General features: G+C 46.6%; 1 pseudogene; it reads left to right on the plus strand.

Annotated features, from left to right (window-relative positions):
- Positions 1 to 12432, plus strand: part of LOC123824955 — a 37694-nt pseudogene extending 25262 nt beyond the window's left edge.
- The last annotated feature ends 2939 nt before the right edge of the window (positions 12433 to 15371 follow it).

A 15371-nucleotide genomic window follows, 5' to 3' on the forward strand; every position in this document is an offset into this window, starting at 1 on the left:
CTCTGAAGGAAGAGACCTTCTCCTCTAATCAGAAGAGCTGTGCTCTCAAAAGAATGTACCAATGACATTGCTTTTCTTCTCTGTGTGTCCTCCCAGCGCTCGGTTTTGTAGGTAGATACCATTGTGGAAGTGCACGGCAGAGCAGGGTAAGTACAGCCACAGCTTTCTCGGAAGAGGACCAAAGATTCCCCAAGAAATCAGAAAGTGCTGAAGAAATCAGAGAGAAACAAGCTTAGAAAATTGATGCCCAGAGTTGCTGATGAACCCCTGAGCTCACCACCAACCTGCACATTCGTAGACAAAATACTAACACTTTTTAAAAGCACTGAGGGCTGAACCAAGCGATAACCACCACCCAAGTGTCGGGCTGGCGGCACTCCCATGGGACAGATCTGAAGAGCACTGCAAAGGCTTGGAAAAGGGCCTGACATTGAAGCCCACAAATGGCTGGTCAGGAACTTGCAGCCTGAACCCAAATGCATCAGCTGACTTCTAAAAGAAAATACCAAGATACTCCACTTATTTTAAACAACAGTCAAAGTCTCATAACATACACATCAAAATGCCTGATGTATAATCCAAAATCACTTGGAACATAAAAAAGTAGGAAAATCTCAGCTTCCAAGGGAAAAGACAAGGGACAGATATTAACACAGAGATGACATAGATGTTGGCATTATCTGATTAAGATTTAAAAGCAGCTATTATACAATTCCTCCAGCAGGTGAGGGCGAATGCTCTTGAAATGAGCAGAAAGAAAGTATCAGCGAAGGAACAGAAGAGTCAACGGAGAATTTCAAACAAAAGGAGCTCATTGAAGGGGCTTAATGGCAGAATGGAGACGATGGAGAAAAGAATTGGTGAATGTCAAGATATATCAATAGAAATTATACAATTTGAGCAACAAAGAGGGAAAAAAACAAAAGTATGAATCTGTGGGTAACTTCAGATACCTGTGGGGCCATACCAAAGGATCTAAATTTATATCATCAGAGTAGAAGAGGAAAAGGGATCTGGTAAAAAAACAAACAAACAAACAAACAAAAACCTGTATTTGAAGAAACCACAGCTGAGAACTTCCTGAACTGGGTGACATACACAAACCTACTGACTCCAGCAGAGAGTCAGCAACTCCAGCAGGATAAACACAAATGAATCCACACCCAGACATATCATAACCAAACTGCTAACGATGAATGATGGAAAACAGTCTTGAAATCTGTTCGAGAACACCAGTGAACTTCTTGTCAGGAAGAGCGATTTGAATAGCTGCAGATTTCTCCTCAGAAGTCTGAGAGTCTGAGAAGAAGAGAGCAATATTTTTTAGGTGTGACAGGAAAGAACTATCGGAATTCCATATCCCCGATGACATCCCTCTGAAAGGAAGACACGCTCAGATGAAAAACAACAATGAGAATTGATCGCTAGCTGATCTGCTCTAAAAGAGTTGTTAAAGGAAGTTCTCCAGACATAGGTAAGTGATATCAGAAGAGTACTTGGATCTTTAGGAGCAAAGGAAGAGAAACAAAAGTGGTAACTATCTGGTAGCTATCATAGGCTACCATTCTCCTCCAGAGTTCTTTAAAACATGCATGACAAAAGCAAAACAGAAATTATAACAGTGTCTGATGGGGGTTTGTTAGGTGTGGATGATATGAGATCACCGTGAACATGAACAGAGATGCTGTTGATGTTATAAGAAGAACTGAATTCATGGGCAAGACACCCATGCTCTGGGGATGAATTGGGAGCAAGGGGAATGTTCTCCAGGCTAGAGGTCAAGTCCTGAGACCAGAAGGTCTGTCTTCTCCTTTCACCTACTGACACCCAAATTTACCCTTCCTTACCTTTCTTCTAAATGCATGAAGACTTCGTGAAGTCTTTCTCACTTCCTTCCTCAGCATTCCCTTAGCATTTGGTTTATACGTCTCTGGGGGTTCTTATGCTAAGCAATAACTGGCAATATTAACAAAAATAGCCATCTGTCTACCAGATACAGCACTAAGTACATTACAAGCATTATTTCTAATTCTTACCAAAAACTCTTTGAGGTAGATAATATTATCCCCCACTTCACAAAAGAGGAAAGAGGCTCAGTATGCTATAGTGATTTTTCCACTTGTTTTGTATACAACAACTAGACTGACGTACTAGGTTCCACCACATTGTATCTGTCTTGGAGCCTCTTCTGGGCTTACAGAATTAGAGCTGGAATGACCTTAGTAATGTACTTCCACTTTAACCCTCAAAATTGGACTGGTTTGCTTATTTCAAAATTTAATTAGACCTATAAACCCAAAAGAAAAACAGGCCAGTGATAGGTTTGTGAAGTGATAGGTCCTGACTACAGCTCTTCAGCCTCCTCCCAAACAACATGCCCGACGAGGCTGAAACGGCGGGAGGGAGTTTTGTGCAGACCACACAGCCATTGTCGATTCTCACTGAGATCAGAATGAAACAATTTGCGTTTGTGAGCATCAATACCTTTGACTGACCTTGCTGCTGAATGTTTATTGTGTTTTTTTTCTGTGCCGCAGCACATTCCAAGTTCAAAGTAAGATGGATCTATCTTAGTAATACATGTTGGAGAAAAATCAATTTCTATGATAAATGGTGCACTGTTTGCCTTGTCTTGGGGCTGTATGGGCAGCCCCACCAGAGTACCTCGCTCCCGCTCCTGAGAGCCCACAGCTCTCTCTGAACACCGTACGTACTTGTTACCTTGGAAAGTTTTGGCCCAACTGCAGTGCACAGGGAAAGGAACAGTGTCTAACCATCTGATTATAATATTTGCTATGGTCTGAATGTGTCCCCCTAAAATTATACTTTAAAATCCTACCCTCCAAATATGATGGTGTTAGGAGATGGGGCCTGTGGGAAGTGCGCAAGTCCTGAGGTAGAACCCTTGTGAATGGGACCATTGTTCCTTATATTGTAAGAGGCCCTGAAGACCTCCCTCGTGCCTTTCACCTTGGAAGACTCAGTGAAAATGTGCCGGCTACAAACCAGGAAAAAGGACTTCACCCAAACGTGCTGGCACCTTGACCTTGGACTTTCCAGCCTCCAGAACTGTGAGCAGTTAATGTCTGTTGTTTACAAGCTTCCCATGTGGACTGAGACACTATGTGAAGGAAGTTTTTGTGGAGGAGGCCCATGGTGCTGGGTGTTGGGAACCGCCCTGCCTGGTATCAGAAGCTGTAACCCCCAAGGCTAAGGCTGAGGGAGTGACCTTGGACAGTAAGCCAGCAAGGAGACAAAAGCTTATCTCCCTGGCAGGAGCGCTGCTTCTGCTGCTTCATTCATAACTGAACCCCAAAGCTTGGTCAGTTAGCCAATGATGGGTAAGATTCCCCAAGGGGGGAACAATCTAAGACAGGCATGATCACATGGGAGGCCCCCAAGGAAGGACTTTGGGGGCTACAGCAAAAGGGGGTGATGGACCCTCACCCCTCAGCTTTGACATAGCCTGAGTCCTCATCGTCTGGGAGAAAATCTCCTTATCTCTTGGTTGCCTTAGTTCCCTTGCTCCACCTAAGCCTGAAACAATGACAGAGGGCAGTGCAGCCCTGTGCTGGAAAGGGCAGGTTCCCCGGGTGATCAGGCCTAAGAAAGAATATGTAAAACCCTGTGAAACCTGCTTTGTTTAGAATGCTCTCAGGTGAATTATAAGGGTCCAAGAAAGAAGTAAGTTTTTTCCTCAAAGTTTTACAGCTCTTCGACCCTGACTCAAAATAGGCCCTCAGACTTCCTTGTTATCTACTGTTTGATCCTTACTTCCTGGCAATGAGTAATGAACTTTACCTGAATTCTTATGCAAATGAAAACAATAAAAAGCCTCTCTGGGGGGGGGGAACGGGGCGCTCTCCCCACCAGAGAGAGTGGCCATTCCATTTTTACTTCCCCACAGAAACTGCTTCGTCTCTGTGTATGTCTTTCTCGCAGCAGCGCGCTCACTGCAAGCCGGTGAGCACGCATCAGCCGGGCACTGAAGAAGAAGTGGAGTTTGGAGAAATGAGATCAGAGGGGATGTGGTACAGCCAGTGTCCCCATTGAGAAGGCGAGGTCAGGAAAGGGAGCCAGGGAGTGGGGAGCAGAGCGTGACTAGAGCACAGAGTACGCACACAGAGAAGGAAAAAGCAACATAGGTTGGAAAGATGGATGGAAGTGACTGAAACACAACTGAAAGTAGCTGAGTCCTAAAAGGGGAGTTCATTGGCTCTTTTAACTGGAACATCCAGGGATTCTGCCAGCCTCCGATGTGGTAGGATCCAAGCGCTAAATGTGTCCTCCATCGCTTTCTGGCCGCTTCCTCAGGGTCGGGCCAGTGGTGCTGGCCTCACTGGTTCCATCAGCAGGACACCTTCCATCAGGCAGTCCAGGAAAATAACCATCAGCTTGGCCCTCACTGGGCCAAACCCTGGGCCCTGGAGAAATGGGTGCAGTGGTTGGCAGGGCCTGGGTTTGACACCCACCCTGGGCCACAGAATAGGGTGTGTGACCAGAAGAAAAGGACAGACAGAAGCAAGAGTCCACACAGCGCACCCCAGGGCCAGGTCATGGAGGGCCTTGGAAGTTGGGGTGCCAGCTTGGGACTGTACAAACGATGGCAGGGACAGTGAATGCTTTCTTTTATGTATTTATGTTTATTGATTTTAGAGAGAGAGGAAGGGACAGGTAGAGAGAGAGACACTGATTTGTTATTCCACTCAGATGTGCATTCATTGGTTGCTTCTCGTGTGTGCCCCGACCACAGATCAAACCAGCAACCTGGGCGTACCAAGGGGACACTCTAACCAAGGGAGTGCCCGAGCAGGCCCAGAGTGAATGCTTTTAAAGCGAGAGGCATAGTCAGAAATGTGAGACAGAAAGCAGTCCAGTGACAGTGTGCGGGATGGACTGCACTGATGGGGGTGGGTCCCTCCAGCCCTAAGGGCTCATGTCTGAGTTTTTACTGCCTATGGAGACAGAGGACAGAGGACAGGTCCTTGCCATGGTAGGGGAACAGGGGAGGCTGCAGAGAACTGTTCTTGTCCCTTTACCCCGAGAACCATTCTCAGGGTAACAGAGAACAAGGGCCCCAGTGAAAGGATCAAGTTTCAGTGTTAGCACGCCTGTGACCACATCAGACTCACAGAGCTTGTCTTGGACTTGACTTTGGGGGAGAGGTGGGATGCAGAATGAACTTTTCCCTATCCACACACTGGGGCTCACAATGATAATTCCATGAGCTTTGTATGTGTGTGGAATAGGATCAAGAAGGATGCATACAAAGTGTCGACAGTGATTTATTTAGAGGGAGAACTTTCACTTTATAACTTGAACACTTTGATAGTGTATAAAATAAGTATTTTTACACTTGTAATAAAAATGTACATATGCATTGCAGAGTTGTCTCATATGCATTGCAAAAATATACATTGTAGGGGAAAGGAATTGTTATGTTCTGCACCTTCAGCTGGTAACGTGGGATGCAATAGATTTGCTATGACAGGGGATGAACTGGGTACAGTGGGGGCACAAGAGGGAAGCAGTTCTCTCCAGGGACCTCAGGAAAGTGTCATTGAGAAGATGTTGCTTGTACTGACACTTGAAAGTACAGCATGTGTAGACCAGACCAACAAGACCTAAAAGAAGAGACATTTGAGGCTGAGGGAACAGGATAGTTGAGTGTGTGGACCAGCAGCAGCCTGGCAGGCCGGGAGAGCTGGGTGCAGAGAGAAAGGACAGGCAGGCAGAGGCCAGCTCAGCCACCCATCTGCACGCGCATCCTGGGGTGGGGCCTCACTCTGAGGGCAATGGAAAGCCACTGACGGAGTTTGTGCAGAGAAGTGGCATGAGTAGCCTGAGTTGAGAAAGACCAGTGAGCTGGGTTTGGAGGGAGGGAGAGAGACAGGAGGCTCCTGGACTAATCTGAACGAGTACAGTGAGGGCCTGAATGCAGGCAGTAGCCCTGCGGATGGAGAGTTCCTCACATCCGTGAAGACTGTTCAGTCACTGAGCAGGACTTGGTGGTGGTGGGAGTACAAGTCAGGGCTACTGGTGACAGTTTTTTGGTCTGGATGATCAGCTATGGGAGGAGGAGAGCTTTCTGAAGGTCAAGTCTGACGTTCTCCAGTCTCTATCATTATAAACCAGTGTTGACTCCCCGCCCCCCCCCCTCCCCGCGTTAGGTTCCTTCCATCCACTTACTGTCTGCCATTATGGGACCTGACCACCCCCTGATACTAGGGAGGCCAGTTCGTTGGCAGCATGCCATCCTGTCAACTGCAGCCACCCCTGACCATCTGGAAAACGCCCACCCACTCCTTGCCTTATCCTTAAGGGAGCGTCTCTGGTTCTCTTGAGGGACAAGTCCATTCCAACACTCCTGGCTCCCTGAGCACCTCAGCCCCTCCTCAGCACTTGGCCCAGGCAGCTGTGCGTCCCACTTGGTTAGCTGGAGGTCACCCCTTGTTGCCATCTCAAAGGGCCGGCAAGCAGCCTGTAAGGACCAGCCCAGGTGCCTTAGCCAGGAGGGCTCCCATGTCAATCAATTTCCTGCTTCCCTCTTTGCAGTGTGCACAGCCCCATTTCAGACCCCAGTGATCTGTCCCCGCACGGCCCCCAGGTCCCGCGGTCACCTATGACCTAGGTCTTGCAGTTCTTCCAGTGTCTGTGGTAGTTCCCTCTGTGGACTTGGGCTGTGCTTCACTCCGACTCTGGTCTTGTCTAGAGACAAATCTTGGTGGGGCAGTTCTAAGGACAGCACGCACCGCCCTTCGAGGCCATGCCAGGGTAAGGGCCTGGCAGCTACCTACAGGGGCCACCGCACGTGGGCCAGGAGACAGTGAACCGGAGCCTAAGAGGCGTCTATTACCACAAGGCATTTGCTCAGCAATCCCGAAGTTCAGTACAATTTTAGGATTGCTCAAGAATGCTTCATAAGGTAGCCGTTACTGGTGAGCATTTTCCCCATGCCTCTGACCCACCCTTTGCCTTTTCTTGCTCTCTGACCTTCATTTCCGTCCTCCCCCTGCTAAGAGTTTTTACAGACTTGGCGCCCTGCCCTGTTCTAGGGGACTCGGTCTGGAAAACAAGGACCCGAAGTCTTGCTCCGAACAGGACGCGGGGGAAGTCAGGCTCCATGGAGCCTGAGAGCATACTCTGTCATTTTAAAGCCTTGTTATTTTTTGAGGCCCGGAGCTCAAGAAATGAATTCAGAAAGAAAATGAAAAAAATAACAAGACATATAGCAGGAGTGGAGCCTCCGCTAACAAAGGCCGTCAGCTGAAACCAATTTGGACAGCTCAGCTCTGTCTCGGCTCGTGAACTCCGCTTTACCCCAGAAAAGCCCTTCAGCAAAGCACACCTGCGTGAGGACGCACACGCCTCACAGAGGCAGCCTGGGCTTCGCAGCTCTTCCGCAGGGACCTTGCTTCCTTCTATTTAAGTGACCCTCCCTGTGGTTTTGACCTCAGTGGCTTGCCTTTGGAAGAAGTCTTGGGCGGGTCCCTGGCCGGGTGGCTCTTTGGGTTGGAGCGACCTCCTGCACACCAGAGGGTTGCGGGTTCCAGTCCCCAGTCAGGGCACACACCTAGAATGTAGGTGTGTTTCTCTGTCTCTCTCTAAAGTCAGTAAAAATGTATCCTAGGGTGAGGATTTAAAAAGAAAAAGAAGTCTTGGGTGGAACTAACCACCCAGACACCCTGGGCCCGCAAAATGGACTTTTTAGAGATCCTTTGGGTTACTGAACCTCCGGAGAAAAGTGGAAAATTCCTGAAGCTGCTCCTGGAGCCCCTGTTTACACTAGCCATTTGTCCCCAAAATACTTCCTCTCTCCACCCACCTTTATTTTCCAAACCTGGAAACAAAGGGTTTAAAATCCTAAAATATTTGAAGTGACTACATGCAGCGCTCACCAGACAGTGAACGGGTCTGAATCTCCCGAGAAGAACGTGGCCGGCCTGCCCCTTGGAGAGGCCGGCGGCCTCGGCTCCAGCTGGCCTCTTCCGCTTGGTGGCCTGGTGACGGAGGAAGGCAACGGAGGAAGGCGCGTTCTCTCCCCGGTTCCTTTAGGACCCCAGCCGAGTCTGCCCTCTCCTCTGCCCCTTCTGAGGAACCCAGCCACCCTCCCTCCCCACCCTCCGGACCTGAAGCGTAGCCCAGCTCACCTGCTGACTCCTGGAATCCACTCCACAGCACCGGGGGCTGCTCCTTCCCCTTCCGCCCATGACAAGGATGAGGGGAAGGAAATTTTCAGTGTAATATTAAATGAAAAAAGCTAACTTCAGAGCCCTGTATGGTAAGCTACCAATTGCATAAAAAGGAGAGAAAATGAAGAGGAATTAATTTGCTTGCAGATTAAATAAATACCTCTGGAAGGATACACAAGAAGTGAACTACATTGTCACTGAGGAGAGAAACCATATGGATGTAACGGCTATTAAAACAAAAAAAATAATTAAAACACAATTTAAAATATACATTTAATTTTAAAACATTTTATTCGCCAGAATTTCAGGTAGACTTGTCAAGGTAGGCCTAATACAAGTGCACTTGTGGGGAAAATACTGGTCCACAGCCACAACAGAGGGTCAGAGGTCAGGGCCGCGGACCCTGGGGAGACCTGTGGAGCCAGAGAGGTGAGGAAACCAGTGTGGTGGCAGAGGGTTCCAGTGTGTGTACAATGTACTCCCTAGACCCTTAGTGGCATTTTGAACTCACAAAATCATAAGTAATTGGACTTCCTTTAACAAAATGGGGATGGGTACAAGACTGCAATGTGCCAAACCGAGCAGCACACTTTGACAGAAAAGCTGATTTCAGATGTTTGCCAGATTTTTGCCCGACATCTGCCAGAGGAAGAAGGTCAAAAATTCAAAGAAGTCACCAGGAAGATACGGCGTACACAGAGATCAGGGATTTGAGCCAAGTCCCCCACTCCCGGAGAGCACGCCCAACCCAGTGCAGAGGTTTATCAGTCCCTGCTTACCCTGAGAGCAAGGTTATCCTTCAGGGGAAATCCCTTCTGAGACTCTGAGACAGAGCCTTGCTGTGAGGGGGGACACGACACTCCTTCCCCAAACCATGATTCCCAACATCTGCCAGAACGCTGTCAGATCTGTGCTGTCTGTCCTCCGAGTGGCACTCCCTGGGCTACGCAACCCACAGCATTTGTGGCTGCAGAGGACAGCTCTTGAGTTGGTGACAGGGAGCGTGTCAGGACCATCAGTGACTCTCAGATGGAGGCAGGATTGCTTGTCTTCTAGAAAGCCTTCGTGAAATGCACGCACATGCACACTCACATCTTCCACTTTTGCAGCACAAGACTTTAATGGGAAAATCACATTTCAAAAACTATTTTGCCCTGGCCTAGCGGCTTTGTTGGTTGGAGAGTTGTCCCACACATGGAAAGGCTGTGGGTTTGATTCCCAATCAGGGCACATACCCAGGTTGTGGGTTCCCTCTGGGTACGAATGGGAGGTGGCGGAGCCACGTTCCTCTCTCACATCAATGTTTCCCTCCCTCTACCCCTAAAAATCAATAAAAACGTATTCTCAAGTGAAGATTTTAAAAAACTGCTATGAAAAAGACGAAAGAATAAGTTGGTATTTGGGGTTGAACATGTGATTTATTACTATATATTATTTCTATATTTTACTATTCTTTGAAATTTAATGTGTGCCCAGTTTCTCATGGTTCAGAAAATTCTGGAAACTCCTGATTGATGACTCTTAAGACTTAAAAAAGCAGAGATGATTCGTGTCCTAGGACATTCTTCACGTGGAATGTGTTCTGTCAGCTTCGCTTAGTGACAATAAGTGACTGAATAAATTGCTTTAGTGATCTAATATGGATAAACAACCTTTTTGCAGTGCATTGAAATGTTCTCAAATTCTAATCTGCACAAGAATCTTAGGGAGGCTTGTTAAAATCAGATTCCCTCCTTCTTTTCATCCCGCCTACAGCCCCCATTCTGATTCAGTGGGTCCAGAACTTTCTTAACACTGAGGCAGGATGCAGTTATGTATGAACTTCACTCTCTGGAGCAAACTCAGTGGAGAACTGCCAACCAGGAACAATAACTGTGATCTATTTTATTGCCAGTGGTTTTTCAATAAATATGCAAATATCACATGGCCCATCAGGTACCTGAAGTGATTAAAGCTCAAGTTCAGGATAGTCAAAATTGCCCTGGATGGCTGTTTCCTCAGTCGGGTCCCAGATGAAAAAACTGACTTGCATTTAGAAGCTTTGTAAAATGAGAAATAAATATCATTAAACAGAATCTGAGTAAGCATACAGCGCATAGAAAATGAGACTGACTCAGAAGGCAACAGATTGGGCTCTCCCAGTGCACACCAACTGAGGGATAAAGGAACACATAGTCCCCCCACAGAGGAGTCAGGTAGGTGTTAAATTAAATTAAATGCCTATGCAACGTGATTTCTGTTTGGATGGCTTTAAGCAAAGTACAGAGTAATTTTGACTTGTTCCAAAATGTCTTTTTTCTTTTGTCCTCTCCCCTCTTCCCCATTGCCCTGAAACACATGCCCAGGAGGAAAGGGATAGGGAACCAGCACGTGAAGTAGGCGGCATTGTGCCCGTTTTGCAGATGTAGAACAGAAGCTCAAAGAGATTAAACGACTTGCTCTAGTCACACAGATTCACACGCTGGTCCGCTAGGATTCCAAGTCTTGGCTGTATATACCGTGCACATCTGTGCTATGCACTATTCTATGCAAAAAATAATGGTAACTAACATGCTTAGTAATTGCATGATTTGTTTTCAGTTTCTTGAGGCTTACCCCAACATTCTCCTCCCTCTTCTCCCTTTATTCAAATCTCACCTATTTCCATGGCCTTAAATTCTATCTTTACACAGTCATCAACTTCCAAACGTATACTGTCAGACAGATCTCTGAGCCTCGGAGACATATCCAGGTGACATATCCACTTGGATGACTTGCAGGTGTCTGAAATGGAATGTGTCAAACTCAGAACTGTTTATTCACAGACCCTCCCTCTCTAACAAAATCTTTCTTTCCTTAGGTTTCACCATTTCACCTGTTGGCACTGCTTTGACCCAACTGTTCAAACCAAAATGCTGAGCTTCATCCTGAACTCCTTCACCAGCCCACACACAGCACATTAGCATCTTGAGATGCCATCTCCAAACTGTAACTGAAAATCTAACCGCTACTCACTATCTTCTCTTTCACTGTCAGTTGTGTATATGTGCATCTATATACCTGTTTTCTTAGCAGCAGGGCTGCTGTCAAAAAAACTAGGCAGCCATTCGTTGCCCATCAGGTTGTGGCTCTTGCCTGCATCTTTGATCTCCTCTTCTATCATCTCCCCTCTTTGTCCCTTCAGTCCCCAGAAAGTGTTGGGCTCTTTCCCACCTCGGAGGCTTCCATTTTTGCTGTTCCCCCCACCTGGAACATTGTCCTCCTTACCATTCCCATACCTGGCTCACTGTCATCCTTCAAAACCCAGTTTAAATGTCATATCCTCAGAGGCCTCCCCCTAACCACACTACGTCAGCCATGTCCTACATGGATGAGTATTCATTTTTCCTAACAAGCACCTAATGGTTGACTTGTTTATCATCCGTTGTTCAATGGGACTATGAGCTTTGCAAGGACAAGAATGGTTTGTGTAAACAATGATTCCCTGTATGCAAATTTTACCTGACTCCAAGAGCCCACAGAAAGGGAGGGTGATTCACGACTGCCAGTAGTGCTGGTATTCATAGAAGTAGCAGGGTTGTGCGCTGTAGAAGGTAGACTTCTGTGCCCCCAAAAGACAAGCTCAAGTCCTAAACCCTGGTACCTGTGAATGCAGCCTCACTTAGAAATAGGGCTGTCGTGGAGGTAACTAGTTAAGAGGAGGTCATCCTGGTTCTCTTCGCCATCTTTCCTTCTGGCGTGCAGCCGCCGCTGGGAGGTTAACTGTGCAGTTTTGGTGCGTACAAGGTCTACCCTGGGTACACAAGGTGCTAAGCCAGGGCACATGGGAAGGGTTTTCGATTTCTTAATGCAAGATGTGAGTGGGCATTCCTTTCTGAGGGGAATCTGCAATGGATAAACTGGACTGCCCTCTGCAGAGGAGAGCACAAAAAGGGACAGTGGGAAGAAATCCAAAGAGAAGAACCCAGTGTGCAAGCTCCAGAGGGCCACGGCCGGTGCATCTCCTACTGATGTAATGACCAAGAAGAAACTTGAAGTTAGGAAGGCTCCATCAGAGCCTGATGTAATGGTCCGAAACCTGAAGTTAGGAAGGCTCCATCAGAACAAGCCATCAGGGCTTCCAAAGAAGCAAAAAAGACTAAGCAAGCACCTAAAAAAGGCAGCAAAGCCTGCTGCTAAGCCTCCCACAAAGGCAGTGCTGAAGCAAAAGCCTGTGAAGCCTGTGAAGGTTTCTGCTCCCCGTGTCGGTGGAAAACGCTAAGTTGGCACATCAGAGTTTTAAATTAAGACCTGAGTAAAAAAAAGATGAGGTCATACAGGATTAAGAGGAGCTCTTAACCCAGTATGACTGATGTCCTTGTAAGAAGAGACATGGGGTACCTACAGGGAGAATGTCCTGGGGCAGCGGAACAGAGACTGGAGTGATGAGTCTAACAGCCGAGGAATGCCAGCACTGCTGGCAGCACCAGAGGCTACAGGAAGGGCATGGGACAGACTCTGCCCTGGAGGCTTCAGAGAGAACCAGCCTCTGAACAGCTGGAGTTCACACTTGTAGCCTCCAGAACTGTGAGTTAATGAACTTCAGTTGTTTAAGCCACCGGTTTAGGGTACTTTGTTACAGCAGCACCATTATCTGCCGCTTCAGTAAAATGAGATGATGTTAAATGACTTCTAAAACGAAATCTAGCTCATGGATTTTATGAATAGTAATTAGTAAGGGAGTGAAGTTAGTCACGATATAGGATTTGGAGAACCTGGAGATGATTTCTAAGGCAGGTGTGATTCCTTAAAGGTAAAATACTCCAGCAAAAGCTGTAATATTTCATCTGAACCATTGTTACCCAAACCCTTGGAGCAAACAGACAGACATATTTATTCATGAAGAAATTAAATTGCTCATTAAACTTTTGCCACCTGGCCTGGGGGAACAGCAAATCATATTAGAGTGACGTTAGGAGATGTTCTTACTGTTTAATAACTATGATACTTTTAAAAGTCATGTGCTGATAATGAAGGTTACATCAGCCTTTTAGGACATCTTTAAACACAAACTGCATTAACTCGGATATCTTGGTTGGTTCATCAACAGTAATGGAATTATTACTGCCAGAAGCCACAATTCCAAGGAAATGAACATTGTATTTTTCCAAATACTATAAATAATGATGCTTGGAAATCCTGTAATCATTGAGTCAGAGGATTGATCTTTTTATCTGCATTCTCAAGATGGGTTGTAATGTAAGTGGCACTTTAGAGGAAAAAATCTATCTAAATTTAAATTTATGAAAATGGTGGTCAATTATTGTAAGGAAATTGCTGACAGTCGAGCACCAGATCACGGAGAGAGCACCAGCTGGCGCCATGGCATGCAGGCCCTGCCCAGACTCGGCCTCTCATACGTGGTGAGATGTGGGGCTACTGACTTCCTCTTTGAGCTCTGGGGACTCCACATCTGTTAAAGAACAGGAAGGGAAACACTAGTCCATTTCCAAAATCCCTTCAGAGTCTGAAATACTGCTGCATGTGGACATTTCATTCTTATTTCTTGGCAGCATATTTATATTGGCTCAGAATTTCAGAGTTGGGCTCTCATCCTTTTTTAAGCCAATAAATACCTTAATGATCGTTCAGTCCCTCTACTCATCACATAGGCCCACTAGAGTCTGGGGCTGGAGGGAGGCAGCTTGTTGAAGCAGCTTCTTGCTGCTGGTGCCCCACGGACAGCTGTGATGCCTGTGTATTGCATAGAGATACGCAGACCAGGAGACAAGGAAACCTGAACCCCAAACTGAGCCCCATTTGCCAAGCCAGGCACCCATGAGGCTGCATCACCCAGAGGCAGCACCTTTTCCTAACTCACACAGAGGTGCCAAAGAGGTTTGTGACGGCCCTGCTCCCACCTCCCTGGATTCCATAGCTCCTTTGGGAGGCTGCCAGAGTCCTTCAAAGAAAGGAATCTGCAGTTAAAAGAATATATTCTTTATTATTGCTTTATTATTACAGTTAAAGAATAGATTCTTTATATTGCTATTAATTTATTATTGCCTATGATCACTGTTCTTAAAAATGAATGAAGAGCCCACATGCACATGAACCTAGGAAACTCTCAGGCCAAACTGATGATACAACTACACGATGTAATTGTTCTTCTATCACCATACTCTGAACATAACAACAATCTAAGCTGCTAGTTGAAGTTGAAATTGTTTAGCTTAAATTGCTGGCTTTGTGATTTGTTTTATAATCATATTATCCTAATTAGGGTGCATCTCAGTTCAACTTCGGTTCAAGTTTTTAAAATTAGCTTGCTTTCACACCATGCAATTAGTAGGAGCTTGAAGTTAGGAGAACGAGGCTAAAGGGAGGCAAGATTCAGCTCACATGGTACTGTAAAGTATGACGTCTCCCATGCAGGTGGGCAACCTCTTGGATCGATGGTCCCCACCTCGATCTGCTCCTGAGCCACCTGGACCCCAGGCTGCAGGGTCCTGGAGCCGTAAGTGCACCCACTGGGTCTGAGCTGCTGGCTGAGGGGTTTCCCTGAATCTTTAAGCAAATCAGTTTTTATGATCTGCCAAGAAATCAGTCCTTGTAAACACTAACTCCTTCCTCGGTTGTTACTGGCACATGGGAAGGATCTGAACAGATTGGACTAGTGTCTCTGTCCTGCCAGATCTTGTCCTTCCTCTTTTTGTAGCTAAGATCCAAAGATGGATCTACTGTAAAGATAGTAAAGCTTAAGATGCAGGACTCATCACTTGCACCAGTCCTTCCCAAGATTCTGGTTAAATTTTTTTGAAGAGAGTATGTGTATTATCAACGAAAGCTATGTAGCCAAAAAATGTAGGTTAACAACTATTACAGCAGATACCCACTTTCGGCCAAGATGGAATCACAGGACGTATGCTTCCCATGTCACTGGAAATAAGAAAACACAGCAATAAACAAACAAACAAATGTAGGGGATTTCAGACACTGGACACAGGCAGTGTGGGGCAGGGGTCCCTGATCAGCCAATGAAGTGAGCCCTGTAACTGCCTCAGCTTAGCGCCTGGAAAAGGTTTACTGGCTGAAGCAGAGGAAGGGGAACTGAGGCAGAGGTGGCCTGAGTTGAGGAAATAAAGCTGGGGGTCCACTGAGGGCAAGGTGTCCGCAGGTCACAGGGATGAGTATAAAGAAAAAAACTCACAGAGAAAGCTC

Source organism: Phyllostomus hastatus, unplaced genomic scaffold (genome assembly GCF_019186645.2).
Source record: "Phyllostomus hastatus isolate PE091 unplaced genomic scaffold, TTU_PhHast_1.1 phas_contig_58, whole genome shotgun sequence".
Taxonomy (NCBI): Eukaryota; Metazoa; Chordata; class Mammalia; order Chiroptera; family Phyllostomidae; genus Phyllostomus; species Phyllostomus hastatus.